A 27550-nucleotide genomic window follows, 5' to 3' on the forward strand; every position below is an offset into this window, starting at 1 on the left:
TTGCAGAGTTAATTTTAATTTATGGATTAGTAAAAAAATGATATTAATTTAAAATAAAACAGTGAAATATTCCAGTTTTCCTCTAGCCAAATTGGAAAACAGAGGGTAGTCCCAAAATCTTTAGACAAAGCACATTGGCAGGCCATGTTTTGCTCTGCACTAAACATGTGCAGCCATTACTGATCAAGCTGCGCTCCCCAGTTATGAGCACGCTTTCCCAAAACTGCACTTTTTTATCACTGAGGGGAAAAATAGTTTCTTTTTCAATGTGGGACCTTGCAATTTGGTAAATTAAGTGTCTGATTTAAAAAACACTTCCCACTCTCAGCGTATATTTACTGAACAATCTGATGAAAGCAATGCAAATTGCAATAGACATACTGTCTAATAAGTAGGCTACATTCTATGCACACCCAGCTATGTGGAAATAAGCTCTGCTGGATTAAAGCTATCCCAGGCTGGGTACACCAACTATGTTAAGCCACAAAGTAATTAGTTTGATTTTGATTTACCATCTTAAGTGAAGTCAGCCACTATCACTTGAAAACTATTGTGTGCAAAAATAAATCACTTGTTGCACTTTATGCTTGGCTATCTTTTTAATTCTTTGGCTTCCAAGGTCCATTGCGGTGTAAATTAATATATATTTGTCTTTATTTATATAAATAACTCAAGATGGCAAACAGGCCTAATACTCATTCCTATTCCTATTTTCCCCACAACAACCCTGTGAGATGAATTGATCTGAGAGAGAGAATGGCTGACCCAAGGTCACCTAATGGCTTTCATGCCTAAGGTGGGACTAGAACGCATAAGTCTCTTGGCATATAGACTGGTGCTTTAACCACTAGTCCTGTAATGGCCTGATCTGAAATAAGCAGAACCAATGTTTTAACCTATTTGGAGGGGTACAGCTGGAGAAATATTTAAGAGTTTTGTCCATTAACTTTCCCTGATGGGAAAAATCAGCCCATTTGGGAGGGGGATAAGATTTGGGGAAGAGGAAATGACAGCCTCGACCTTCTGCAAGTGTTAAGACATCATTTTGTCCTGAAAAACACCACCCAGATTCATGACATGCTCATCAAAATGTTGGCAGGATGGTACTTTGGACTATAAAAGGGGTGTTGAAGACCCTTGAATAATCTATCTCTGGGTAAGGACAACCATTTGCAGAAGCATGCCCATATAAATATTTGTTTCTTAAGTCCTTGTCTTCAAGATTCAGTTTCTTATCTGCTCACCTAGAAATAGCTGCAACTCAAAGGATAGTCTTGGACCATTTCGCATAGTACGAAAGAACTGTATCATTTGTTGACCTTTATGTTTTAACTTTGGTGTCACTTTGTCCTTTTCTGCTATGCCAGCCATGCCCCTGAACTGACTATTCATCCTAATCATCTTGAAGAGCCATTTTCCCCCATCTACTTAATATTATCTTTTTCAGCAGGGTGTTCTCCACCCATGTCACTGTGGAGCACAGGACAGGGTGTCACAAGTGCTTAACATAGTTGCTAGAGAAGGAAAAAAAAGTCTCTACTCCTTCCTATAGCTCAGTGTTTCTCAACTTTGACAATTTTAAGGCATGTGGAAGTCAACTCCCAGAATTCCACAGCCAGCAATACTGGCTGTGGAATTCTGGGTGTTGAAGTCCACATGCCTTAAAATTGTCAAGGTTGAGAAACACTGCTATAGCTGGTTAAATTCATTTGAGGTAATTGGCCAGAATTTTAAGAAAACCACATGCTGTGCAGAACTTTATGAAGTGAAGCAAGAAAGTTCTACACATTTGTTTTCATTTGTCTCAGCCTTCTCTTCAATTAGATCTGCACAACACATTACTGTAGACTATGTGAAAATGGGATTGGATAGTCTATGATTCATCATGTTCTTGTATTAACATAATGTGTGAATTTGATTGTGAGTCATAATATAATTCCTTTGATATGGCCATAGCATGCTTATGAGAACACAGTAATTAAATTCTGTTTACCCTGGTTTTCAATTTAGTATGCTGTATACACTACAGCTAGACATGTAAAATGTGGCAGTTGTAAACTAAGGTTGAATAACAATAACACTGTTGTGCTGCACTCTTGTCCATGAGTCATTACACCAATGACTATCTTGTGATGAGATAACAACACCAGCACTGACTGTCAACCTAAGATATTTATCAGGTAATTATAAGCAACTCATATAGAAAAGTTCAATAACTTAGTGTGTTTCTCTGAATTTTCTGTTAGAATCATACAGTGTATAATTCCTAGACTAGAGCATCAGGAGTTTCAGACAAGTCTACATTTACTCCATGAGAGAAAAGGGGCGTTGTCTTACCTGAACGCCTTTTCTCAGCATGATGATGTAGAATCCACCGGTGGGTAATCTCAGCCTTCCTGCTCAGATGAGACTAAGTCAGAACTTTAGCCATGCCTCCCTCTGGCTGTGCCTTCCCAGTTTTGACGAGGCGAAGCATCCATGACGAAGTCCGACGCAATGACTCCATTTAACATGACACCTGCCTAGATGGCCGTGAAGGGTACGTGTGGATTCTACATCATCATGCTGAGAAAAGGCGTTCAGGTAAGACAACACCCCTTCTCCAGCATGATGTAGAATCCACTGGTGGGACATACAAAAGCTGCTCATGTCCCTATGGGGGCGGAAGAGTCTAGGCTTGTGTCCCCTGAGAAGAAACTACCTGTTGTAGAACCCTCCTACCAAACGAGGCATCCACCGCTGCAAACTTATCAATCTTGTAATGCCTTACAAATGAGGAAGGAGAGGACCAAGTCGCTGCTCTACAGATCTCCTCAACGGATGCCTGGGTAGACCAGGCCGCTGCGCGTGGAGTGAGCAGTGATGTGTGTAGGGACTGGGAGAGACTGTGAAAGATAGGCGCGAGCAATGCATTCTGTAATCCATCTACCAATGGTCGAAGAGGAGACCTTCTGACCCATGGAAGAGGGTTGGAAAGACACAAACAGGGCCTCCGACTTACGAAAGGCCGAGGTCCGCTTAACATAATGGCGCAGAGCCCTGCGCACATCTAATTTATGCCACTGTCTGAAAGGGCTGTCTCCACTCCCAGGTACCTCCCGTACGAAAAGGCTGTCTACGAAAGTCCTGTTGAGGCCGTCTATCCAACCTCTTAGAGGGGTGTGCAAGAACCTTACGTTTGTCTTTTCCCTCTATGAGATATGGCTCGAGAACTGGGCCAAATAGATGCGTTCCACTGTGCGTGGCTGTCGAAAGACACCACTTGGATTTCAAGTCGGCCCGCCACTGTTTCAGCCACAGCAGCCTGCGAGATGAAACTGTGGCCGCAATGGATCTGGCAGAGTACCTGGCTGAGTGAAGTGATGCGTCAGCCATGTATTCAGACGCTGCCACTAATTTTCCCAACGTCTGGTGTGCTTGCACCTGGTCAGGAAGAATGAGAGCCTGGAGTTCATGGAGCCACATGATGGATGCCCTTGCAAAAAAAGATGATGATGTTGCTGCCTTAATCGCCCATGCCGAGGCCTGGTGAGCTCTGCGGAGAGAAAACTCGAACCTCTTGTCCTCCACTTTTAGGGCCTCTGCCATATCTCCTGGAATTGTGGATGTAGAAAACAAAGAAGTTAGTGGAGTGTCCACAGTAAGCACTTCCAATAGGGAAGAAAATGAAGAAGAAACATTGAAAAGCTTCTTTTCTGTGCTATTAGGAGAAGGTAGGATGGCCAATGAAGACCACTGTTTCTCCACCGTGGTGCGGAAGACATTTGGACAAGGGATTTGTTTCTCCTCCACTACTTGTTCTGAAAACAAGGGATTCGATTCCTGTGTAGTGGAGGTAGATGGTTTAGGCTCCTGTTCAGGAGTGAGGTTGGCCGTGGTACAGGCCTTCATTAGTAATGACCTAAACAGGGAAGGATCAAAGAGTCCAGATGTCGGCGCTGGGTCCGGACCAGCCTCGTCGTCCTCTGACATGGGCATGTCAGCTGCCCCAAGGTCCACTGACCCCTCCTCATCTAGCTGAGAGGATGTCTCAGAGATGCCAGAACCAGTTAACGGAGCACATCCTGTTTGAGGTAGAGGTATGGGTGGAGGAGGTTGTACCTGCGAGGGTCGTTGACCCATGGAGGAAGCCATAAATTGTGTAAATGCATGGTGCATAAATGCCTGGAACTGATCCGACCACATGTCTTGTTGGTCTGTAGAACAAACTCCAGCTGCAGTGGGAGTATACGTGGCTTCAGGGCCCTGTTGTGCTGTAATGAATAGTTAGGGTCCACTAATTAATCAAAATGGCGGCTACACCTTTTGCTTGGTATCCCCTTCGATAATGTACAGAATCGTGGCCCTGAAAGAGCGCTAGAGTATGTCCACCTGTTAGAAGCCTGTGACAGCAGGCTGAGACAAGTTGGAAAGCAGGCCCAGCTGTACCCCTAAGGTACACGAGGTCCTCTCAAAATGGCGGCCGCACCTGTTAAGGCACTCAAAATGGCAACCGCACCAAGAAATGGTCAACAGAAGAGGCTATTTAGGCCTGCCCGGAATGAGGAGGACCCTGAGGGAACGCAATGTCTAAATATAGGGCTTCTCTTTCCCCGTTCGCCAGATAAGCAGTATGAAACTTGCTGTTGAGACGCGCAGCCTCCTCTGCGATCTGAAACGCCGCCTGCTCCAATTGAGGCCTTGTGGAGATGACACGGTCCGAATGAGGCCGTCCGCCCTAACCGAGCTCCGAGAAATCCCCAGCAACAGCAAGCCTCCTATTCTATGCTGATCAGCTGGACCGGAACTAACGCTGCTTCGGTGATCCGGATCGACTTAATTTCAGCTCATCAGGAGCCTGCAAGGCTCATTGAAGCCGAAAAAGACCTAAACTGCAATTCAATGATTTTACTAAATTTGGAGCCAAATTGAATGAAGAAATAATTTAAAATAATTATGGAAGATTTGTAAATACTAAGATCAACTATCCTACTAAAGAAACTAAGGGAAAAAAATTATCCTAGTCTAAACTGAGGAGCCAAATTAAATTGCGTCCTACTGAGCTGAGACTAAGTCAAGAAACTGGGAAGGCACAGCCAAAGGGAGGCGTGGCTAAAGTTCTGACTTAGTCTCATCTGAGCAGGAAAGCTGAGATTACCCACATTCATCATGCTGGAGAATGTTTATATAATCTGGCCCTCCCCAACCTTATTGTGATTTTATTCTCCACACAGTGGGAGAGTACCAAGTCAGGAAAGGCTGATAATCATTCATACAGGTAGTCTTTGTTTAGCAACAACCCCATTTATAGACCATTCACAATTATAATGAAAAAGTATTTTTGCAACCAATCCTCACATTCATGATCTTTGCCAGTCTGTAAAACAAAGGAAAGCTAAAGTAAGATAATAAAAGTGGTTACAATTTGGGAGAGTACCAAGTCAGGAAAGACTGATAATCATTCATACAGGTAGTCTTTGTTTAGCAACAACCCCATTTATAGACCATTCACAATTATAATGAAAAAGTATTTTTGCAACCAATCCTCACATTCATGATCTTTGCCAGTCTGTAAAACAAAGGAAAGCTAAAGTAAGATAATAAAAATGGTTACAGTTTCACTTAGCAACCACTTCATTTAACAACTAGGTTGCTGTCCCAATTGTGATTGCTAAATGAGGACTATTCATAGTTAAATTGCCAGCATTATACATAGTTACAACCCTCACTGAGCCTAGCAAATACAGTCTTAAGTTGTGATAGTCATAAAGTGAACATCTTGGTCATTACACAAGCCCACTGTTCATTATGGGCTGGGTTTTTTTCCAGAAATAAATGCTGGCAAAAATGTCATAAAGGACGGCCTCCTGATCATAGGGTGCTGCAAACAGCCATAAATATGGGGCCTTTTGCTGAGCACCAAAATGCGGTCACATGACCATGGCAGGATCCCAACATTGGAATCTCAGACTGGACCCTTTGCAGGGGAGGGTATATGTGTCATAACTTCAACTGGTTGTTAAGCAACTAATCATAAATCAAGACTACCTGTATTATCTTTTGCTGTTGCGTTAACAAGGTTTTGAAGCTGAGCACAATACTTGCTATTTATTTATTTATTTATTTATTTATGAGACTTATATACCGCTTTAAGTGCAAGCACTCTCTAAGCGGTGTACACCAGTAAGCAATATATATATATATATATATATATATATATATATATATATATATATATATATTATATATATATATATATATTTACATTGCCCCCAACAATCTGGGTCCTCATTTTACCTACCTCAGAAGGATGGAAGGCTGAGTCAACCTTGAGCCAGTGAGATTTGAACCGCTGACCTGCTGAACACAGTCAGCTAAAGTGGCCTGCAGTACTGCACTCTAACTGCTGCGCCACCTCGACTATATCCATACTAATGTATTCTGCTTGAGATAGGATGACCATCTTAAAATTTCTTTTGATTCAAACTTGATCTCTAGTGACTTTATGAATATATTCATGTAGGTTTTTATATATATATATATTGCAACAATGTGGAAGGAATGTCAATAATGCCAATAATGTTTTTCATCTTTCTCTTCGAACCTTTAATCCTGAAATTCCCCAGCGGCATCCTATTCAAGTACAGCAAGCTAAGCCCTGCTTAACTTCAAAGTCCAGAAAACTCAGCTGGATTCCACCCCATGCTCAGATAGTATCATCCTAGTTTGATCCTATTCTGAAAATTAGGATGTTGCACAGGAAAAAAAAATCCCAGCATTGTTAAAATAAACAGTTCTTATAGTGGCTGCAAATGCAGCAGTTTTAGGCAGAATTCCTCTGTCATCAGTTACTGAATTATACCTTCTAATATTCATCATCCAGTGCTGAAAAAGAAAGGAGGGAATGGGTTGCTTTTTACAGCTGCCCCCCTCTTCCATCTACTTATTTTACTGCTACCTAACTGGGAAGGATGTTGTGAAGGATATGTAGAAATAAGAGTGGAAAAGCCCATGTTTCTCTCCAGATACTGGAAGGGAGAAAGGCTCATTGCAATTCAGGATGACAGTGGGAAGACCTTTGGAGAACTTATTCCTCTGTAAATTTTAATTTCATTCCTTCACAGGATCAATGGAACTCCCTTCCCAGAATATGTAAAATACTCAACATATATCTTAATCTAACAAACCCATCAGGCACACTGTTACAGTAAAAACGACTGCAAACTTAGTTTCACAGGACAACCAAATATCGTGTTTCCCTGAAAATAAGACCAGGTCATTTTTATTTATTTATTTATTTATTTGCCTACAATAGAGGTACCAGATCTTATTTTTGGGATAGGTCTTACCAAACCTCCAGCACCGACAGCCCCACCCAGCTGGTCCACCTCTTCTGGGGCTGAGGTTCTGCAGCTGAATTCCAACCTGCATTTTGCAGTCAGGCCTTTCTAGAAGGCCTAAGCAGCTGAGTAGGCCTTCCGGAAAGCCCTGCGTCTGAGAAATGCAGGCCTGGCTGCAAAAGAAGCCTCAGAAGAAGTGGGCCAGCAAGGAGCGGCCTGGCTGCAAGGTAAGTGGGTGCAGGGCAGGTGGGGCAGCCCTCACCCCCATCCTAGCTTGATTTTTAGGTATGTGCCTCGCTCCAAAACTAGAGCCTATTTTTGGGATAGGCCCACCCCAAAAATCAAGCTAGGGCTTATTGTTGGTAGGGTATGTACAAGTATGTACATAGTACCTAGCCTCCACCTGCAAAGACATTCATTGCCACCAGAATCAAATTTATAATATATAGCTAGATATCCAGGAATTTTGTGGCCTCACTTTTTTCGTCATGATGGAGAGTTCTAATTTTAAAAGATCCTGAGTTTGACACGTATAATTTCCATGCTGTTTTTTTATTAAGACTATAGCTACTAGTTCTGAGTTTTAAGACTCAAGCCAACTCCTAAAGTCTATCAAAGAGATCTCTGTTGCTATCTATTTGGGCAGAAAAGATTTGGGAGCCCTGTTATAGATTACTGCCAACAACATGACCTCTTTGTAAAGCATTGGCTGAAATGAAATTGCAAGCAGCAAGAACCTTTGACGAGAGACTAACAGTAACACACATGCCTTGCAGGCAGAAGGTCTTCTTGGCCATCTCATCAAAAACCAGCCTATTAAATGAATGACCTCTGTTTCAGATTGAAGAAAGCTGCAGCCAACTGAGTAACTAATAAGAGATAGGACGAACTAACTTGGAGCTTCTTATGCTTCAATTAACCAGAGTATCAATGCAATCTACTTCATCTATTTTATCTAATCCATCCATAAGAATACACAGCCAAAATTGGAAAATGCAAAAATTAAGTGGTACAGTTATTAGTTTTTTTAAAAAAAATCAGTTAAGAATTTAATTAGCTGAATAAATCTAATTTACTGAAATCAACTATAAGCTGTTAAAAAGGTACTTTTAAGGTCAATCCTATGCTCTCCTTAGAGACAACTCTGTGTTATCGATACTTCTTACAGCCCTTAATGATTCCCCCCATCATAAAAATAAAAAACGTAACTTCTGATCTCAGAAACAATTATCCTTTCAAGACTTTATTGCAGCGGCCCCCAATCTTTTGGGCACCAGGGACTGGTTCCATGGAGAAAGGTTTTTTTGCAGACCGGAAGGGGAGGCGTAGTTTCATGTGCTGCCTGCATCCACGATGGGGCTGCACTTGTTTGTGCGGCCCAGTTGCCAGCATGCCGCAGACTGGTGCAGATCCACAGACCAGGGGTTGGGGACCCCTGCTTTATTGTTTGTTTAAGCCAGTTAGCAATTATGCTTTACAGCTTTGCATCTTTATGAATTTGGCCAATTGCAACTTATCTAGAAAGCCATGGATAACTAATCCATAACTTAGCAAAATAATACAATCACAGTTTCCCTTCAAGTGATGGCTTGGTACTATATGCAGGAAAAAAAATGCACAGGCAGCACAGTTAGGTAAAGCTTTGAAGCAGCGTGACTCAGATGCAAGTACAACTCAAGTGATGCATACAACACTATTTGCTTATGCTTTCTTTAATGGGTTTACAGATGCAGCTTAGCTATCTTCATCAAGTCCTGCTGTGTTGAAACAGTATTTGAATATATCTATGCATTGTTTCCCCTGCAATCTTATCTTAAAACGTTTTGCAGTTGAAAATAATAATGTAAATACATTACAATAAATTAAACAATAGTTAATTTCAGCAACCACCAGCTCAATTCAAGGTGCTGGCCACCACCTAAAGGATCTTTTATGGTTTGAGCTTTTGCTGTCTTTGAGATCTGCATCAGTTGGAAAACGTCCATCCAATATATATTGGCAGGACAGAAATGTTTCAGATTACTACACCCTGCAATTTAGGGAGACTGATCCAGGGAGGATGGCCAAGAAATCTTACAAGCATACAAATTATTGTATACATAAATAAAAACTGAAAATCGTTTAGTAGAGGGTGGGGGGCAAAAATAACCATTTATCCAAAGGTGTTCTGGATAAAGAGAGACATAAAAAAGATGGAATTTATACCAATTTACACATTTCAGATGGGGAAAGCATTCCAAAATGGGGAAGCCCCCACAGAGAAGCCCAAGATGCCATAAGATAAAATAACACAACACTCTTGGGTCAATATTCCGCATCTCCAATCTAGACTTTTAATCTCCTGCTCTGTTTAAGGACCAGATCAGAAAATAAATGATGAACAATGGATGGGAAAGGCAATGGGGAAATGACACAGGGATAAGAGAACCTAAGTGAGACAGAGAAGTTCAACTCTCAAAAACTATTGTCTTTATGAGAGAAAAGATGGAGGTAGAGAACCAAGCATAATGTATTATTAAACCTCTATGGTGCCCATCTTGTCAAGATGACTCTAAGAGGCTTGAGCTTCAAACAAAAGTTATAAACTAAACAAAATTGAGATAATGAAAAGATGAATAGGCAATAGCAAGCTATTTAGAGGGTCAAATTTAAAGAGAAAAGGCAAGAAAACTAACCAGCAGAAAGGACAGAATAACTGGAAAAAGGAAAAGCAGCATAATAATAATAATAATAATACAAGAAAGACCAAATGAAGAACAGAATAGAGGCATGGGAAGACAAAGCACTACATGGCCAATACATTAAAAAATTAGCTGGGAAAGCAGATAATAACAAGATCTGGCAATGGCTAAGAGCAGGAAAATTGAAGAAAGAAACTGAGGGACTAATTCTGGCTGCACAAGACCAAGCCTTAAGGACAAATGCATATAAAGTCAAAATTGAGAAGACAGCAACAGAAAGTAAGTGCCGCCTATGCAAAGAAGCTGAAGAAACAGTGGACCACCTGGTAAGCTGTTGCAAGAAGATTGTACAGACTGACTACAAGCAGCGGCATGACAAAGTAGCAACAATGGTGTATTGGAAGATCTGCAAAAAATATCATTTGCCTGTAAGAAAAAACTGGTGGGAATCATAAAATAGAGAAAGTCATAGAAAATGATAAAATTAAAGTGCTCTGGGACTTCAGAATTCAAACAGACAAGCACCTGCAACATAACACCCCAGACTTCACAATTGTCGATAAGAAAGACAAAAAAGTCTGGATAGTGGACGTGGCAGTGCCTGGAGACAGCAGAATAGACGAGAAAGAACTGGAGAAGATAACAAAATACAAAGACCTACAAATAGAAATGGAAAGACTGTGGCAAAAGCAAGCAAGGGGAGTACCAATAGTAATAGGCTCTTTGGGTGCAATCCCAAAACAACTGGAGCACCACTTGGACACCATTGGCATTGACAAATTCGCTATTAGTCAATTGCAAAAGGCGGCCTTACTAGGAACTGCTTCTATCCTGCGATGATATCTGTAATACCATCAAACATCCACATCTGCCTATCCCAGGTCCTGGGTAAGGACTCAATAGGTAGACAAAATGCCAAATCCAGTCTGAACATCTGGCTGACTGTGCGATGATCCATAATAATAATAATAAAAAAGTTGGAAGGGACCTTGGAGGTCATCTGGTCCAATCCCTGCTCAGGCAGGAAACACTATACCATTTCAGACAAATGGCTGTCTAGTCTATTCTTAAAAACTCCCAGTGTTGGAGCATTCACTGCTTCTAGAGGCAGGTTGTTCCACTGGTTAATTGTTCTAACTGTCAGGAAGTTTCTCCTTAGTTCTAGGTTGCTTCTCTCCTTGATTAGTTTCCATCCGTTGCTTCTTGTCCTGCCTTCAGGTGCTTTGGAAAATAGCTTCACTCCCTCTTCTTTGTGGCAGCCCCTGAGATACTGGAACACTGCTATTATGTTCCCCCTCATCCTTCTCTTCATTAACTAGACATACCCAATTCCAGCAGCCGTTCCTTATATGCTTTAGCCTCCAGTCCCCTAATCATCTTTGCTGCTCTTCTCTGTACTCTTTCTAGAGTCTCAACATCTTTTTTACATCGTGGTGACCAAAACTGGATGCAGTATTCCAAGTGTGGCCTTACCAAGGTATTGTAAAGTGGTATTAATACTTCACGTGATCTTGATTCTATCCCTGTTAATGCAGCCTAACACTGTGTTGGCCTTTTTGGCAGCTGCAGTACACTGCTGGCTCATATTTAAATGATTGTCTACTAGGACTCCAAGGTCCCTCTCACAATTACTACTATTGAGCAAGGTACCCCCTATATTATACCTGTGCATTTGTTTTTTCTTGCCTAAATGTAGAACCTTACTTTTTTCCACCATTGTATTTCATTTTGTTAGATAGTGCCCAGTGTTCAAATCTGTCCAGGTCCTCCTGTATCTTAAGCCTGTCTTCTGGAATGTTGGCTATTCCTGCCAGCTTGATGTCATCTGCAAATTTGATGATTTCAGCATCTATCCCCTCGTCCAAATCGTTGATGAAGAGGTTGAAGAACACTGGGCCCAGAACAGAGCCATGGGGCACCCCACTACACACTTCCCTCCATATAGATGTGGTTCCATTGAGGACCACATGCTGAGTACAGCCAGTCAGCCAGCTACGGATCCATCTGGTGGTGATGCTGTCTAACCCACATTTTTCTATCTTATCAAGTGAGTAGGTTATGATCTACTTTATCAAATGCCTCACTGAAATCCAAGTAAATTATATCCACAGCATTTCTCTGATCCACTAATTTTGTCACTTGGTCAAAGAATGCAATAAGATTTGTCTGGCATCATCTGTTTTTGGCAAACCCATGTTGGCTTTTAGTAATGACTTTGTTTGCCTGTAGGTGTTTGCTGATTCGTTGTTTGATTATCTTTTCCAGAATCTTCCCAGGTATTGAGGTCAGGCTGATAGGTCTGTAATTTCCTGGGTCCATTTTTTTCCTTTTTTGAAGATGGGAACTACATCAGCTCTTTTCCAGTCCTTCGGTAGTTCAATGGTTCTGAGATCACATCTGCCAGTTCCTTGAGAACCTTGGGGTGTAATCCATCTGGTCCTGGTGATCTGAATTCGTCTAGGCTGGACATTTTCTTGCCTATCTTAACTTGCGTTTCTATTCTGCTTTTATGGCACTATTTTTGGTAGGTTGGTCTGTTTTTTCCCCCATTGTGTAAAGACAGATGCAAAAAATGAATTAAATAATTCTGCTTTCTCCCTGTTGCTTGTCACCTTCTTGCCACTTTCACCCACTAATGGACTAATCGTTTCCTTCACTTTTTTCTTGTTTTTTACATGTTGAAAGAAGGTTTTTTTTTGTTATTTTTGACTTTGGTCACAAGCCTTAGTTCATTTTGAGCCTTAGCTTTCCATCTTTGCAGGCTCAGTCTATTTGCTGATATTCTGACTTAGTTATGTGCCCCTCTTTCCACTTTCTATACTTGTCCTTTTTATCTTTCAATTTATCAGAGAGTTCTTTATGCAGCCATGCTGGTTTCTTTTGAGAGCTGTTATTTTTCCTCTTTGTTGGTATTGTGCTAGACTGGGCTTTTATTATCTCACTTTTCAAAATTTCCCAAGCTTCTTGAGTTGTTTTCCCCTTGAGGATTCTCGTCCATGGAATCCTTCCAAAGCTCTCTCTAAGTTTACTGAAATTAGCTCTCTTAAAGTCCAAGACTCTAGTTTGACTGTGTTCTATTACTTGTACTTCCATAATGTTGAATTCCAATATTGCATGATCACTTCCTACCACTGCTTCATAAAGTGATAGTCCCTGACTTGTAACCATTTGCTTAATGAGTGCTTGAAGTTACCATTTGAAATTATGATAGACATCCACCCCCAAAAAAGCTACTTACAACCCAGTTTTGGCTATGGCCACTGCTGCACCCTTGGAGTTATATTTACAAAATTAAGGTAATTTACCCTTACAAGTGACCGCAGGGATGCTATAGCACACACACACATGCACACACACACCGCCTATCTCTTCCCCATTGTTGCCTCATATTTTAGGCTTATTAGCATTTTAAAAGGTGATATTAGCACTTTTAACATGGCAATCTGGGCCTCTTTTTTAACTTCAAGCAAGCATGTGTTTCCCTTCTTAGCCAAGACCATTTCTTTGGTATGTGTAGTTTTTCAGCAACTACAACTTCAGAGCATATACATTTGCAACTTTCAAGAAAGATACAAACCTAGCTGGGGAAAAAATTGTCACTTGTGGAATGTTATTTAGAATCAATGTTTTCTATTGTTCAAATTTCACAAGCGTTCAATGTATTTTATAATTTGATCATTTGCTTACTGATGTACCAATGTACTGAATGTACAGTATGTATCATCTGTCTTTATATCCTATAAAAAGACTTGACACCCCCATTAATAAATACTTTTTTGATTTCTGTGAATTACCCCTTTGCAAATTTAAAAATGTTTTCTCTCCCAAATTTAGAAAATAAGTCTTCAGCTCCACACACTTGGGGTACCTGAAGTTTGAAGCAACACCATCCAAGCCAACATGTCCCTGCAGGCCTTGGGTCTGCTTCCCACCTCACCAGGTCCCACCCCATCCTCCCCAGACCGATCACCAATCACTCCCTTACCTTTTGTAGAGCTCCAAATTGGGGAAGAGAAGTAGGCCACTCTGCCTCTTGATATCTCTAGACCGTGTGGGTCTATCCCAGAAGCAGGTGCCATTCTTAGAACAGTCACAATGATTTATGGCCATGCCAAAAATGGTTCCCTCTACTGAGATTGCACCACACAACTTGTAAACATGACGGGATAGAGAGGCTTGCTCCCCTTCCTCAAGGCAAGCTTTACATGTTGAAAGAAGATAAGGGAGCAATTGGGGAATAGGGACAAAAGTGTGGGTGGCCACATCCCTTCTGTGGATCTGTGGTTGTTCCAGAGATCTATCAAAAGCGAGCAACCAGTGACAGAAGGTGGAGAGCGGTTGTCAGACCTGGTGAGTGATAAAGCACGCCCAAGGCCATTAGGGACACCAAAAGGCTGAAAATGAGGTAAAGGGTAAAACGGGTGGGAGATCTGGAGGGATATGGGAAGGGCAGGGCTGGGCTTGCATTAGGCCTCCCAGGGCTTTTTCCATCCCTGAGGCACTTGTGCTCCACTTAACCACCCAAGTGGTCACTTAACAGCCCAACTGTGAGAGCACTGGTCGGGATCATTAAGTGAAGCAATCACAATAGCTTTCTTAACAACCATCATGACTTACAGGCATAATGGGCAAGATCCATTACTCTCATATCTCAAAGACTACCTATACTGCTTTTGATTGCTGATCATGCATCTTTTTGAAGGTCTCATCAACATTCTTAATCTAAATCAATTTTCTACTTGACCCAATCAACCTTCTTTCATGTATCCCTTCTTCCATCTGATCCTTATTTGTGTCCTGTATACAATAAACCACTTCAACTTTTTCCTGGTCAATCACAATTGTCTTCAGTCCATTTTCATTCAATGCTATTTATTCTTTTTTTGTAAATCTGTCACATTTTGGGGATCAACTCAAATGTGAATATACTATGGTGAACATACTTAATGCTCCTACTTCCTATTTTCCCCACAATAACAACTGTGTGAAGTGGTTTGAGTGAGAGAAATGACTGGCCCAAGGTCACTCAGTTGGCATTTATGCCTTAAGGAAGTTTAGAACTCATAACTTTATTTATAGACCAGGATCTTAACCATTACATCAAACTGGCTCTCTTTATGTTTACCCCACTTAATACTACATTCTACATTCTCATGGCATTGAACCTACTTTTACATTTCACCAAGCATATTCAACTTTCACTTCCAAGTAACAAAGCAGAAACACATTATCACATATAGCCATTTTTGCCTTCTTCACAACAAACCATATACTATCTACAAACATTTGTATACCTTATAATTTCTCCATCTATTTTTCTATGTTTAATAAACCATCTATCAAGGTACCCAAATATATATACTAGCTCAGGGGTTCTCAACCAGGGACGCTCGCATAATAATATGCATAAGGGTACGAGAATATGTCAGAAGCGTTCTAGGGCTGCGGGATATAAAAAAGGTTGGGAACCACTGTACTAGCTCTACTTTTTTACCATTTGTGGATAATTTAAAAGCATTCACTCATCTTCTCTGTCTAAAAATCTAACTTGCTTTTTGGCACACTGATCCACATTCCTTGTGGTATCATATAGTCTACTTAATACTCATGGCAGATAATTCATGTTCCGCCAAGAGCACTACATTATCTGCATACAAAAGTTCACAATCATAAAGTACATTTATTCATAAATGTAGTAAACCAACTGGACATTTCAGGTCATTGTCTTACTTCCAGCTCAGTTTGAACCATTTCCTAGCAATTCCACTTTTTCTTGCTTTAGTTGTTCATCAGGCTTTATTCTTGCTAGCTGGAGAATTCTGGGAAGCAAAGTCCATACCCCATAAAATGACCAAGTTTGAAAAATATTGGTTTAGTTCCATCATACACTTTTCCTATCACATTCAGCAACAAACCATCATCTCTATATTAATGCAAAAATTTCAATAATTCATGCCTAGTCACATCATAAGCTTTTTTGAGGTACAAAAACTCTATTTTTTACAATCATACATTTTTCAATGTCTTGCAAAGTAGCAAAACTCTGCTCGGTAATCCTCCTGGCCACATAATTATCCTTCTCAGATTTTGTTCATCATCATGTCTTGAACGCTTTGGATCAAAATTCTCTCAAATGCTTCCCAAACCCTTAATAAGCTAATTTCTCATGGTTTTTTAATTCTCTCTTGCTATCTTTCCTTTTGCACAGAGAACAATAATGCTTTTTCCCAATCCTTAAGCAAATTCAGTTTTCACACATTAAATAAATAATGCAGCAATTCCAATAGCAAACTACATCCATATATTAATCTTTCTTCAACTGCATTATCTATACCTGCAGCCTTATCATTTTTTTTCTGGGCATTAGCATTTGTAGTATTTATTTCAATTCCACTTGTTGATGCATCAATATTATTCTCTAAAGTTCTCCTAGCATTCCCTCACTTCGGTTTCATTCTAAATCATTACTTTGTTAAGGTTTAATTCCATTCACTCTGCTAGAAGCTGGTAAGATAGTCCAGACCGCTATTAAGAAGTGTTATGTGAAAGCATGATTTTCTCTCTACTTTTATTATGTTCAGAATGGCCAACGTGGGTACAGAAGAGCAATGTTTGTATGACTGGTTTAACTACTAGACCAATAAAAGACCTACTGGCTGAATTTGCCAAATATGTAAAACTGGGGTGAACAGGGAGCTTATAAACCCAAGCAGTTTCAAAAATAGAGTTGCTGGGAGTCAGGTGGCATAGACACACATACCAACCAACCTACCTGTCTAAATAAATAAATCCAGTGTTTTTGTGCAAACCACAATATGGAATGAATCTACTGTACAATCAAGCTACACAAAAGCAATCAATATATATTTCAATAAGGAGATATTATATTTTTTCTTTCTTTGTCTCTTCATTTACTGAAGTTTACTTGGTTAAAATGTTTTCAATAAAACACATTTTCCTCAACTTAGGTCCCTGTATATATGCTGAACAGCAGCCAGGATTCCTGGCCGGGAATTATGGGAGCTAAAATCCATCCCTTGGGACCAGGATGGAGAAAGGCAGAAAAATATGAATGTTATTTTTGTTCAAAGGCTTAACTTTAACTCTCCAGAACTTCTCAAGGCTTTTCCTCAAGTCACTGTTTCTTAATCTCAACAATTTTTATATGTGTGGACTTCAATTCTCCAAATTCCCCAGCCAGCATGCAAAGACCAAAGCATGCTGTATGGAGAAGTTTAGGACATAAAGTACCCACATCTTAAAACTGTTGAAGATGAGAAGCATCACCTTAAGTCATGGTGAAATAATGCATGTGAGCAGGTGCAGAGTGCATTTCCTGGATGGTGGGCAAGGAACCATAATAGATCTGACATAAAACAAACATCACAGACTTCTTGTAAAATTAAACGCTGATTTCAGTGTAGCCTTTGGTTTTGGACCGGATGGCAGCAATGAAGCAAATATTTCTATCCATTCATTACCATTTACTGGTTTCCCGGATGTTCTCAGCCCTCGCCCGGGAGCCGTTTCGTTTCAGCGTTCACATCATCCCGGAAACACGAATGTTTATCTCAACTACAGCGTGGATGCTCTGCTCGCCCAGCTGGACGAGAGAGTGCGCCCTGAAAGCGCATCGGGACGAGGAAGCACCGAGGAAGCGGCTGAACTCTCGCTTCCCCCAAGGAAATAAGGTTCCCAAGTAGCCCCTCGCCTCTACATGACAAAAGAACTTCCCGGCCAAAGCAGAAAAACACGATTCGCGGCAAGCATAGTATCTCTAAAGCGAAGCAGAGATTTTCCCACCGCCACGAACATCCTCTCCTCTCCTTGAACAGTTTGAAAAATTACGTCCCTCTCACTAGGCAAGGCACAGGAAAGAGGTCGCAGCGAGGAGAGGGCGGGTTGGCTTTATGGTTCAGGCAAAAGCGAAGCCCGAGGAGGTTCAAGGGCGCCAGAAGATGCGCGCGCGCTCCCTCCCCCCCAGCCCAGGCCAAGTCCGGCCTGGTCAGCGCTTGGAGCGCTTCGCCGCGGCCAAGCGCTTGCTTGCACGCCCGCCCCGATCCCACTGCAATGTTACCCGTAGGAGGAGCGACGATCCGCGCTCGCTTGCTTGGGGCCCCCTTCCTCCGTGTCACTTTGGGTGGCGTCGGGCCGCTGCCAGCTCTCGCTGGGCTTCTCGTCTCGTGGGGCGCGCCTCGCTCATGCGCTTCGCGGCGGTGGCGGTACTTGCGCGCTGTGTGCGTGGAAGAATAGGCAGCCCCCTCCTCCCGGGTATGGCCCTCCCCCTTTTGTTCTACGCCGGGCGGAGAGCACTGGCCACGCAGGCTCTGCTCGACCTTTCTCGCTCTCTCTGCCCCGGGAGTCGCGCCTCCAATCGGTCAAAACAGCTCCGCCGCTCGCCAAGCAAGCGAGGGTGATAGCACTGCAAATACTGTATTCCTTAGGGTAATCCCACGCACGCTTAGCTGGGAATCACCCTTATTGAATACGACGGAATATACTTCCGAGTCAAGGCCACATAAGGTTACGATTTACGGTTCTGATTTAGTGTTTGGAGGCTAATTATTTTCTTCGTTCCCTTTCATTTCTTCATTTCTTCCCGGCTTTCTGCTTCCTCATTTCTGCATTTGACTTCCTCCTCTTTATAAGATAGACTGAATTCTCTGGCCAAGATTAAGATAGAGAGATGGGACACCTTCCCATTCAGTCTATCATCCTCAACAGAAAGCTTTGTGCAGACTCTAGCCATTCATTAATGAGGAATCCCCTTGACATGAAAACAAGAAAAACGTATAGCATTTTTCCTTTCAAGACAAACTCAATAATCCTCAACAATCTTATAACTTCCAGGTATGTTTAGTATGGTTCCCTCTACAACCCTATAGTGATAAGAAGGTTGGAGATTCGTTTTTGTTTTTATAGTATTGATGTTAAAATTAATGTGTAATCGGTATCTTATGTGCCGGTATGTACACACATATAGAGACACGGACTTGTTTTAAGGCTATATTTGTTTGATTTCCAGTTTTAAAAATTCCAGCAACTTAATATTAATAGCCTGGATGATTTTCTCCTTTTTCCACTAAAAATAATCAAGGGAAAGGTGTAGTCCTGGAATTCCATACCAGTATGCATGGAAAGTTGATAAATGAACTGAACTCACTGTACAATTTATACTGCATTGAACTTGTGCAATGATGTTTCTGCAGCCCCAGGCATTAATTGCTTGACTTGGTTTGTGATGCCACAGCATAATCAGAAATAATTAACAACATCAAAGCTCTTACATTTACTGTTTGCTTTTCAGAGAAAAGCAGAAATATAATTTTGGTTGGCTCTGATACCATGAAAACTGCCAAAACAGAATCATATCTTACAATTTCTTGCTTTAACAAGAAGTGAGACCTAAGCAAAACAGCATGTTAAGATGCAGAGGGAAGTGGGATAAATATATTTTACATACCACTGTAAGTTAATGGGAAGAGCAAACTACAGGTTCAGTCAAGAGCAGAATATTTCTGGTTACAAGTAAAAAAAGTGAGTATCAATAATCAAAAAGTAACATCCGTGATAATTTATTTAGTCTGATTCACCAATCACATATGCTTTATGGGTATGCATTCTTCAAAAAAGCTGAAAACTTCAAGTATTACAACTGCTTTTGTTCCCTTAACACATTGGTGTCAAACTCACGACATCACGTGATGTGTCACGACATATTGCGACTCCCCCCCCCCGTTTCCAGTAATGGGGTGGGTGCGGTTTTGGCGGTTTTGGCATCCAGTCCACAGGCCAGCGGTTTGACACCCCTGCCTTAACACTTCAAAAATATATGATCATTCTACAGCAACACAACTAGATCAACTATTTAATAACCATGGAACTCTACTTGCTTCATTTACTAAGGAGTAATTATTATATCTAAATACAGAGAATCCCATAGCCTATAGCATGGCCAATAATTCTCTTTGAACATCCTTACAGTTTGATATATGTTTTTTATGTGACCGATAATGTCCCTATTTCTTCCATTATTTTCCCTTATATAAATGTTTATTTCTCTGAAAATCTGCAAGAGTTGCCCAAAAATGGTATGTGGAGTCAGGCTTATCTCAAGGGAAAGTTTATCTTCAGATCATTCATGAACAAGGAAAGTTGTACAATTCAGACTCACTGAACTTTCTTACCACATCACATTCGACAAAAGAGATTTAAATGACACAAATATCACTAGAGTGTTTGGGCTGAGCACATACTCCATTCTTTTGCAATATATCACTCTTCCCTTTATCCTATAATAGCAAAGTATCATCCAGGGGTCCAAAGAGATGTGAGTAATCCATGATACAGTTTTCAGTAGGGCCATTGCATGAAGGATGCCAGGAATTGTAGTATTAACACATGTGGGAGGGGGGGGTTGGTTCTCATTTCCAGGATTATAAGTCTTGGGTCAACTTCATATCCAATCTATTATTTTTTTCTCTCCTCAGATAGCTTATAATGGAGAATACCACATTAATCTTTTGGAAGGAAAGATCACAATAACAAGAGAAAACATGATGGAGAATAGCCTTGAATTGATGTACACTTAGGATGCTAAGAAATCGCCTCCAGCAGAGAGAATGGAATTAAAAATAGAAAAGATAAAATAATTTAGAATGAAATGTGAGGGGATGCTGGAAGGAGCATTTTAGAAGTCTGTATGCTAATGTTAGTGGTATAGCAAAGAGTGGAACTAAAATGAAAGCCATAAATATTAAGAGAAAAAATGATGAAAATGAAGTAATAGAAGTTGTGAGAAGCCTGAGAATGGCAAGGTTGCAAATATAGGTGGCATAACTAAACAAATACTAAAATATAAATAAGTTTGATTATGGAGTGGACAATTTCTTTAGCATATTCATGAGGATGGCACTGAAGACTGGAAGAATGGAAAGCAATGGAAAGGTATCAAGAGTGAATGCAGAAACCATAGAGGAATTAGCTTGTTAAGTAGGCTTGGGAAGATGTTTGGTAGTATTCTGAATGAAAGGGAATAAGAAATTTAGGAAATGCGATAAGGGTGGATAAAGGGTACAAAGATCCCATTTTTGCTTTGAGAAGTATATGTATGCACATAATTGAATTTATTATATGCTTATTGACGTAGCTTAATAAAGTGAATAGGCATGAATAATGGATGTTTTACAGAAATACTGAAAGTTGCTTACTGAGTACAATAAGAGAAGTATATAATAGAAGTAAACTATGCATGAGTGCCTAAGACAGTGATGGTGAAGCTTTTGGCCTTGGCATGTCAAAAACTTGAAACATGTCTAACTTTGCTGGCATGTCACTCCCCTCCCTCCGCCCCAGACAAAAGAGAAACAATTCATAACAAACAGTAATAAATTAAATTATTTACATTTATAAATAATAAATAAATGTAAATGTTTTTTGAAATGTTAACTCAAGGCAACCTTGGGTCACATGAGATGTGGAGAATGCTCTTGTGTGGCCTTGCAGCCTCCAAAAGGAGCTGGAAAACATGCCTCACCCACTTTGGGTGAGCCCCCCCCCCCCGGGGCTTCGAGAGAGCAGGGTTCTCTTGAATAACCTCCAGAGGATCTAGAGGCTTGGCATGTCACCAAAAATGGTATGGCGTGTCACCATCACTGGCCTATGAAACAGCTCAGTGCTGAGCTAGAAATAACACAAGGAGATGTGGTTGCACTCTGTTGTTACTTCTGTAACATTTCCTGAACACATGAATTTTCCTGAGTCTGTGTAGCAACTATGATAGGACAGGAAATGATGCAGGATGCTTTAAGGAACTGCCAATAATTCCTACTGAATCTGAAGCATCCTTCTAATAACAATATTGCATTCTTCTCAATCTGAAAACTAGATGTTGAATGACATAAATATGGTGGAAGTAAAGGCTACATGAAAATAAATAGCATGTTTAAGGAATGGTTCAACAATGAATAAGACAAGGATGTGTGATGTCCCCATGTACTTTTAAAAAAATAAATATATGGCTAAACATATAATAATTGCTTGGGATGATATTGAAGGGGTCTTCATTGGGGATATTAATGTACCACACGTTTATAAGCTGTGTTGTTGGATGGATGGATGGATGGATGGATGGATGGATGGATGGATGGATGGAGAGAGACAGACAGACAGATAACCTTTATTGTCATTTTTTACTGTGGGCACAATGGCACACATTAAAAATGAAATTTAGTTACTGCTCTCAAAGTGTACACATACATAATACACATTTAAACATACTATATACAACATATGTATAGACCTACACCCTTACATATAAGTAACATGTAAATATAAATATTTGAGATCCCAAATGTATAGTGATACAGATATAGATATCATATATAATAGTGATATGGATTGTATGATGCAATATATTGGATCAAATGGCAGCAAACCAAAGTAGCCAAATTCAGTTGATCCAAAAGAAGAAAAGCAGGGTCAGTTTGGACTAGTACTTAGATAGGAGTCCACTAGGATATTCCAGATTTAGATTTAAAAAAAATACTCAAACAAGACAATGACAAATCATTTCTCTATTTCTGCTATGGAATCACATGGAATTGAGCTTGGCTTAAAGCAATCTTTATCTTTAAATTCTGTTTTCAGGATAGTATTTTGTTCTATTTATTTTACCTTCTTGTATCTCTGCAATTATTTTGTTACAGCTGGCTGGTAAGATAATATTAGTGGCTATGTCTTCGCAGCAGCAAATGTTCCACTATAAGTTGCTCTTTTTCTTTTGTAGCATTAAAATATGTTATGTGGTGTTTCATCTTCCATGCATGAATTTTGCTAACTTGTTTTATAACCAAGTTCCTTCTATCCTGTATTAACTTCATTGTGGATTCATTGTGATTTTTTTTCTGTTTCAAATCAAGTGGCAGAAAATAATACTTTTTTAAAAATCTGCTTTTTGTTCTACTATGGAGCAAAATAAATAAATAAATAGACTCTGCTTCCAGAAATGATATGTCATCTGTATATGTTTATTTGGTATATAGCAGTTTATTCTGCATCCAATCTGGCAAGTTTTTTTGCAGGGCCTTTAAAAATTGCAGAATTAGCTTGATGATCAGGTTACTGCCTGGTCAGCCCTGTATATATTGCATGAGTAACACAATTTTATTTGGGTTCAGTAATTTCCAGTATATTTTAATTTGAAGCTACATGGTTAATTTCTCTAAGAGGGCAAAACTTCCATAAAGAAACAAAAATCAAATTACAACAATGATAGCATTTTGGTTGAATTATGAGCGAGGGGAGGGGTAGAAGAACAATGCATCTCGGTTTCTGGAATGGTTACCATGTGAGGGAACCTGTGCTACTGAAAATAAATAAATAAATTTTCATGGTTTTATTTTTTTTTCTCCCAATCTGGTCTCTTGAAATGTATCTTGATGATTAGTTACAAGAGAGATATAGTCAAAGATTTGGCTGAAAGGGTTACCATAGAGTTCTTCCATAGTAGCTATCAATTTTGCTCATCTTGTTTCTCTCTTTATCATGGGGATTTCCTGGCTACAGAGCAACTCTCTGATCTCCATTTGTGCATTGAAGTTTTTAGCAACAGGAAATAATGGTCTCCTGCTTTCATCAGATCTCTTCAAGAAGTTCCAGTCCTTAGTTTCTGGCAACTGCTGCAGTTCTCCAATCTAAATATCATGTAAGTGGCAGATTGGATTATCCATTTAAGAATTCTCTGTTAAGACTACTCACAAAGAAATATGCAGCTGTCATGTTTTTCCCTTTTGGCAAGTAACAGCATTCATCTAATCAAAGTAACCAGTCTGAATTTGTTGGAAATTAGTTGCCACACCTGCGTTCATGGCCACAACAATTCTTCCTTTCCTCTATCAAGTCCAGCTTCCTTTGCATTTCTTTTCTCTAAAACAATGGCAGAATGCTTTTTTGTCTTCTTGCTTGAGTGTCCAACTTGACAAATGCCTGGAAAAATGGTTGAGATTTTATTCTTTGATATTTTAAGAGGAAGACTAGGGTCAATGAAATGCATTGCTGGCTTCTTGTTAAAAAACAACAAGAGAAGCAGGTATTTCTACTCCGCTGCCCATTTTTGTCATGGAACTTCATTTTCTGAATGTCTCTTTCCATAACACAAACAGATATACCTACAGCTAGTTAGCTGAGTATTGCTCAAAATCTTTGAACTGGAATCAGTATAAGCCAGCATGACTTCAATCAGATTTCCCTAAGTCAGAGATGGACATCCTGTGAATTCTGGTTTTAGTGGCTTTTCAATTCTCCTCTGAACACAGTGATTAAAAAACTAACTATCCTCTCATTTTGATACAGGAAATACAGTAACTGTGGAGTATATCTGAAAATAAAGTTAAAAACAGTCCCAAACTCTCCCCCAAAATAAAAAAGAAAATGGGAATCCATTTTGCATGGTAACCATCAATTGTGTGCTTTACTCTTCCCCAAAAATGTTGCAAACAATTCCCAGCCACTAGATGTTTGCCTAGCCCTTACTAAAGTTTCCATTCTTTATAGGCTCAGGATCTCATATTCAGTAGTCACAAATGTTTGCCAGCAGACAAATAAAAAGTCTTAGGCCACAGGCAGAGGCTGATTCTTTTAAGAACACTCCCCATTTACCAATGGGCAACTGGTTGAAGAAGGAGCAAAAGTCCAGAGTTACCTTGGCAGGATGGGCGGCATAGAAGTCTAATAATAAAAGCTTAAAGCTAGTTGAAGCAAGAATGTATGGAGCTCTCCAGGGTCCTGCAACTCCTATTGGATTCCATCTGATTGGTTTAATTCTTTTCCCCTGCTGGCCTCCATCCTAGTCAAAGCAAGACAATATCTTATTCTGTACTGCCAAGGGAGGGGGACCTTTAAGGGAACATATGGGTAAAACTTTGAGTGTATTATGTATATATTATTAGAGCAACCTTCGCTAGCATGCTGTCCTCCAGACATACTGGATTTGTAAAATTGGCCAAAGACTACTGTTACACCTATATGTTTCTCAACCAATCTGCCTTAATCACTCATCACTTGCTTGGAAAAAAATAATTTATTTTCATCACTTGGTTGTTCAGTTTATGTATTTCCAAAATACACAAGAGAATCATCCAGTCTAGGACTTCATTATAAGTTCCTCTTGTCTTGAACTTGTCTAATCACAAGCGCACTGGGGTCTGCAGGGGGAAACAACAAATTCCCTCATTCCATCAAGACCTGCTTATCTATCATGAATTTGACAACCAAATGCAAAATGTTAACATCCAGTCATGGTTAGATCCCATTTGTTTTGACAATTCCTTCCATAGAGCGTCTTGATGCAGATTTATAACACACTCCTTGAAAAGCCTCATTAATCCCTGCAGTTGCAGACTCAGCAGATGAATGCCAATGGGATTATGAACTAAAAATCCCCTTGGAAACAAAAAAGAGGAATCAGTATGTCTTAGGGGAAAAAAATAGGGGAAGATATAAGGGAACAACAGATAAACACCCACATCCTAGCAAAGAACACCATGCTCAGTAAAAACACAGTATTGTATATTTGTGGGAATTGAAAGTAAAAAATCAGAAATGCCTAAAATAGTGTGTCTTGAACAGTATTTTAATTAACCAAAAGGCAATTTGGTAATCCTGAATTTAAACAATACTGCCCTCCCCACTTTTCAGGGAGATTAGAAAAGCTAATAGTTGTGTTTACTGTAATGTATTCTCATTTATCCTAAGATGATCCTATCACAGTCACTTATTTTGGAAAACATAGTATTTCTATAGGTTCATACAGCAGCATACATATGAAGTAGCTACTTAAAATTCTGAAAAGAAATCCTTCTATAGGCCAAATCATTGCTGCATTTTCAACTTTTAATTATTGTTGTCACAGCTATTCATGCTCCAGTGACTACCAGATTAGATTAGTATGTTATTCTCTGCATAGGAGGTGGCTTTAGAACAGTGTTTTTCAAACTTGGCAAAGTTAAGAGGTGTGAACTTCAACTCCCAGAGCATGCTGGGTGGGGAATTCTGGAGTTGAAGTTCACTTCTCTTAAAGTTGTCAAGTTTGAAAAATTGCCTAACACACTCCAAAACATGATATGAACTATAACAAACCATTCCAATTATAGACCAATTTCCAATGTTGGCAATGGTTACTAGATTTGTTTCCTGAGTATATCACAATGCTTCTTTCGACTCCTAACAGTTGGCGTGGTTTAGAGCTGTGATTCATAATCTGTTTTTTCCCTATATGGGGACTCACAATTTTAATATCTACCAGCAGTGTTTTCCTCCCAAAACCAATCCCCCGGGGTTTTGAGATTACTTTCTACACCTAGCAAAGTCCTTTTGGTGCTTTCTTTCCAACACAGCGCAGTATACTTTAAAGATTAGAATTCATAAAATGGAAGGTTTTTCTAATGAAATGTATTTACTAAATTCATGGAACTAATACAGAGAGAGGGAGGGAGGGAGGGAGGGAGAGGGAGAGAGAGAGACTATATATAAAACTTGCCATTTTCACTCCACCACATATTAAGGACAATAATGGAAGTCAGATTAAATTTTAAAATCTTTAGCTTATGGAAACAGTTACAAGATAGCAAAGAAAATGTGGTTAATCAATAAGGTAATTTATTTCATTTCCTTGACAGAAAATAACTTCATTAGCACAGAAACAGAAGCTGAGTTCACAGATTGTGCCAAGCTTTAGTTAGTTTTAATTCTGATTTGTAGAACAAGTTATAGTAGCTTGGAACAGACGCCTTGGCTTTCAAATACAGTGGCTATCTTCACACATAATGCTATATCCAAATCAAAACATTGCATTATGGTTTGGTGTAATGTATGAATCAGGCAAGAGTGGAATCAGGGTGGCACTTTCCAGAGCAAGCAAATCCAGCAGGAATATTTTGGGATGCACGAATAATAAGAAATGTAACAAGCTTGGCTCAACCTAATCAAAATCTTCAGATTCAAACAAGGCTGAAAAATGCTAACAAAACTCAGAACACAATGTTTTCTCTTTTTTTTCTTTACTTTTTTTCCTTTTCCTTTTTTTTCTTTTCTTTTTTTTTTCTCTTTTAGCTGAAACAAGAAAAGGGAAACCAAAATTGGGAATAAAGACAAAATGCAAATACACAGAAATCTCACAGCAATCTCAATCTAATCTTTCATAAGTACAAATATATCATACAAAAGTTTCATATCTCTTGCTTCTAAGAGAGCGCAAGAAAATAGATTGAAATGGTTTCCCCATGGGTTCTCTTAAAAAGACTTTTTAGAAAAATGTCAAGCATGACAAGCCATGTAATATTTTGGTATGTAGAACTATATATCAACATCTTGCCATTCAGGTCTGTTTTTAGGGAATCAGCCAAGCATTAAAAAAAAAAAAAAGGCTGCTACATAAAAGAATTCAGTCTCTGTGGTGCCATTAGATGCATCTGTGCTTCTTATTCATTGGATTACATTTTTAGTGTATATTTGAGTATTTGTAAAAGAGGGCACTTTATTGAGGTTTTTTTC

General features: G+C 39.7%; 1 protein-coding gene across 4 annotated transcripts in view; it reads right to left on the reverse strand.

Annotated features, from left to right (window-relative positions):
- The window catches only part of MPP3 (membrane palmitoylated protein 3), a 128603-nt gene that overhangs the window by 91647 nt on the left and 9406 nt on the right, over positions 1 to 27550 (reverse strand). Inside the window, exon 1 of one of the 4 annotated variants that reach the window (XM_039368419.1) lies at positions 18078 to 18575. The exons of 1 other annotated variant lie outside the window; for it this stretch is intronic. The gene's annotated coding sequence lies outside the window, so the exon portion shown is untranslated. Of the gene's footprint in view, positions 1 to 2337; positions 2398 to 17481; positions 18025 to 18077; positions 18576 to 27550 lie in introns of those variants that run through there. 2 more of the 4 variants (XM_039368422.1, XM_039368421.1) reach the window with 2 other exon arrangements.

This window comes from Crotalus tigris, unplaced genomic scaffold, assembly GCF_016545835.1.
Source record: "Crotalus tigris isolate CLP2741 ecotype Arizona unplaced genomic scaffold, ASM1654583v1 scf7180000020776.491700, whole genome shotgun sequence".
NCBI classification, from domain to species: Eukaryota; Metazoa; Chordata; class Lepidosauria; order Squamata; family Viperidae; genus Crotalus; species Crotalus tigris.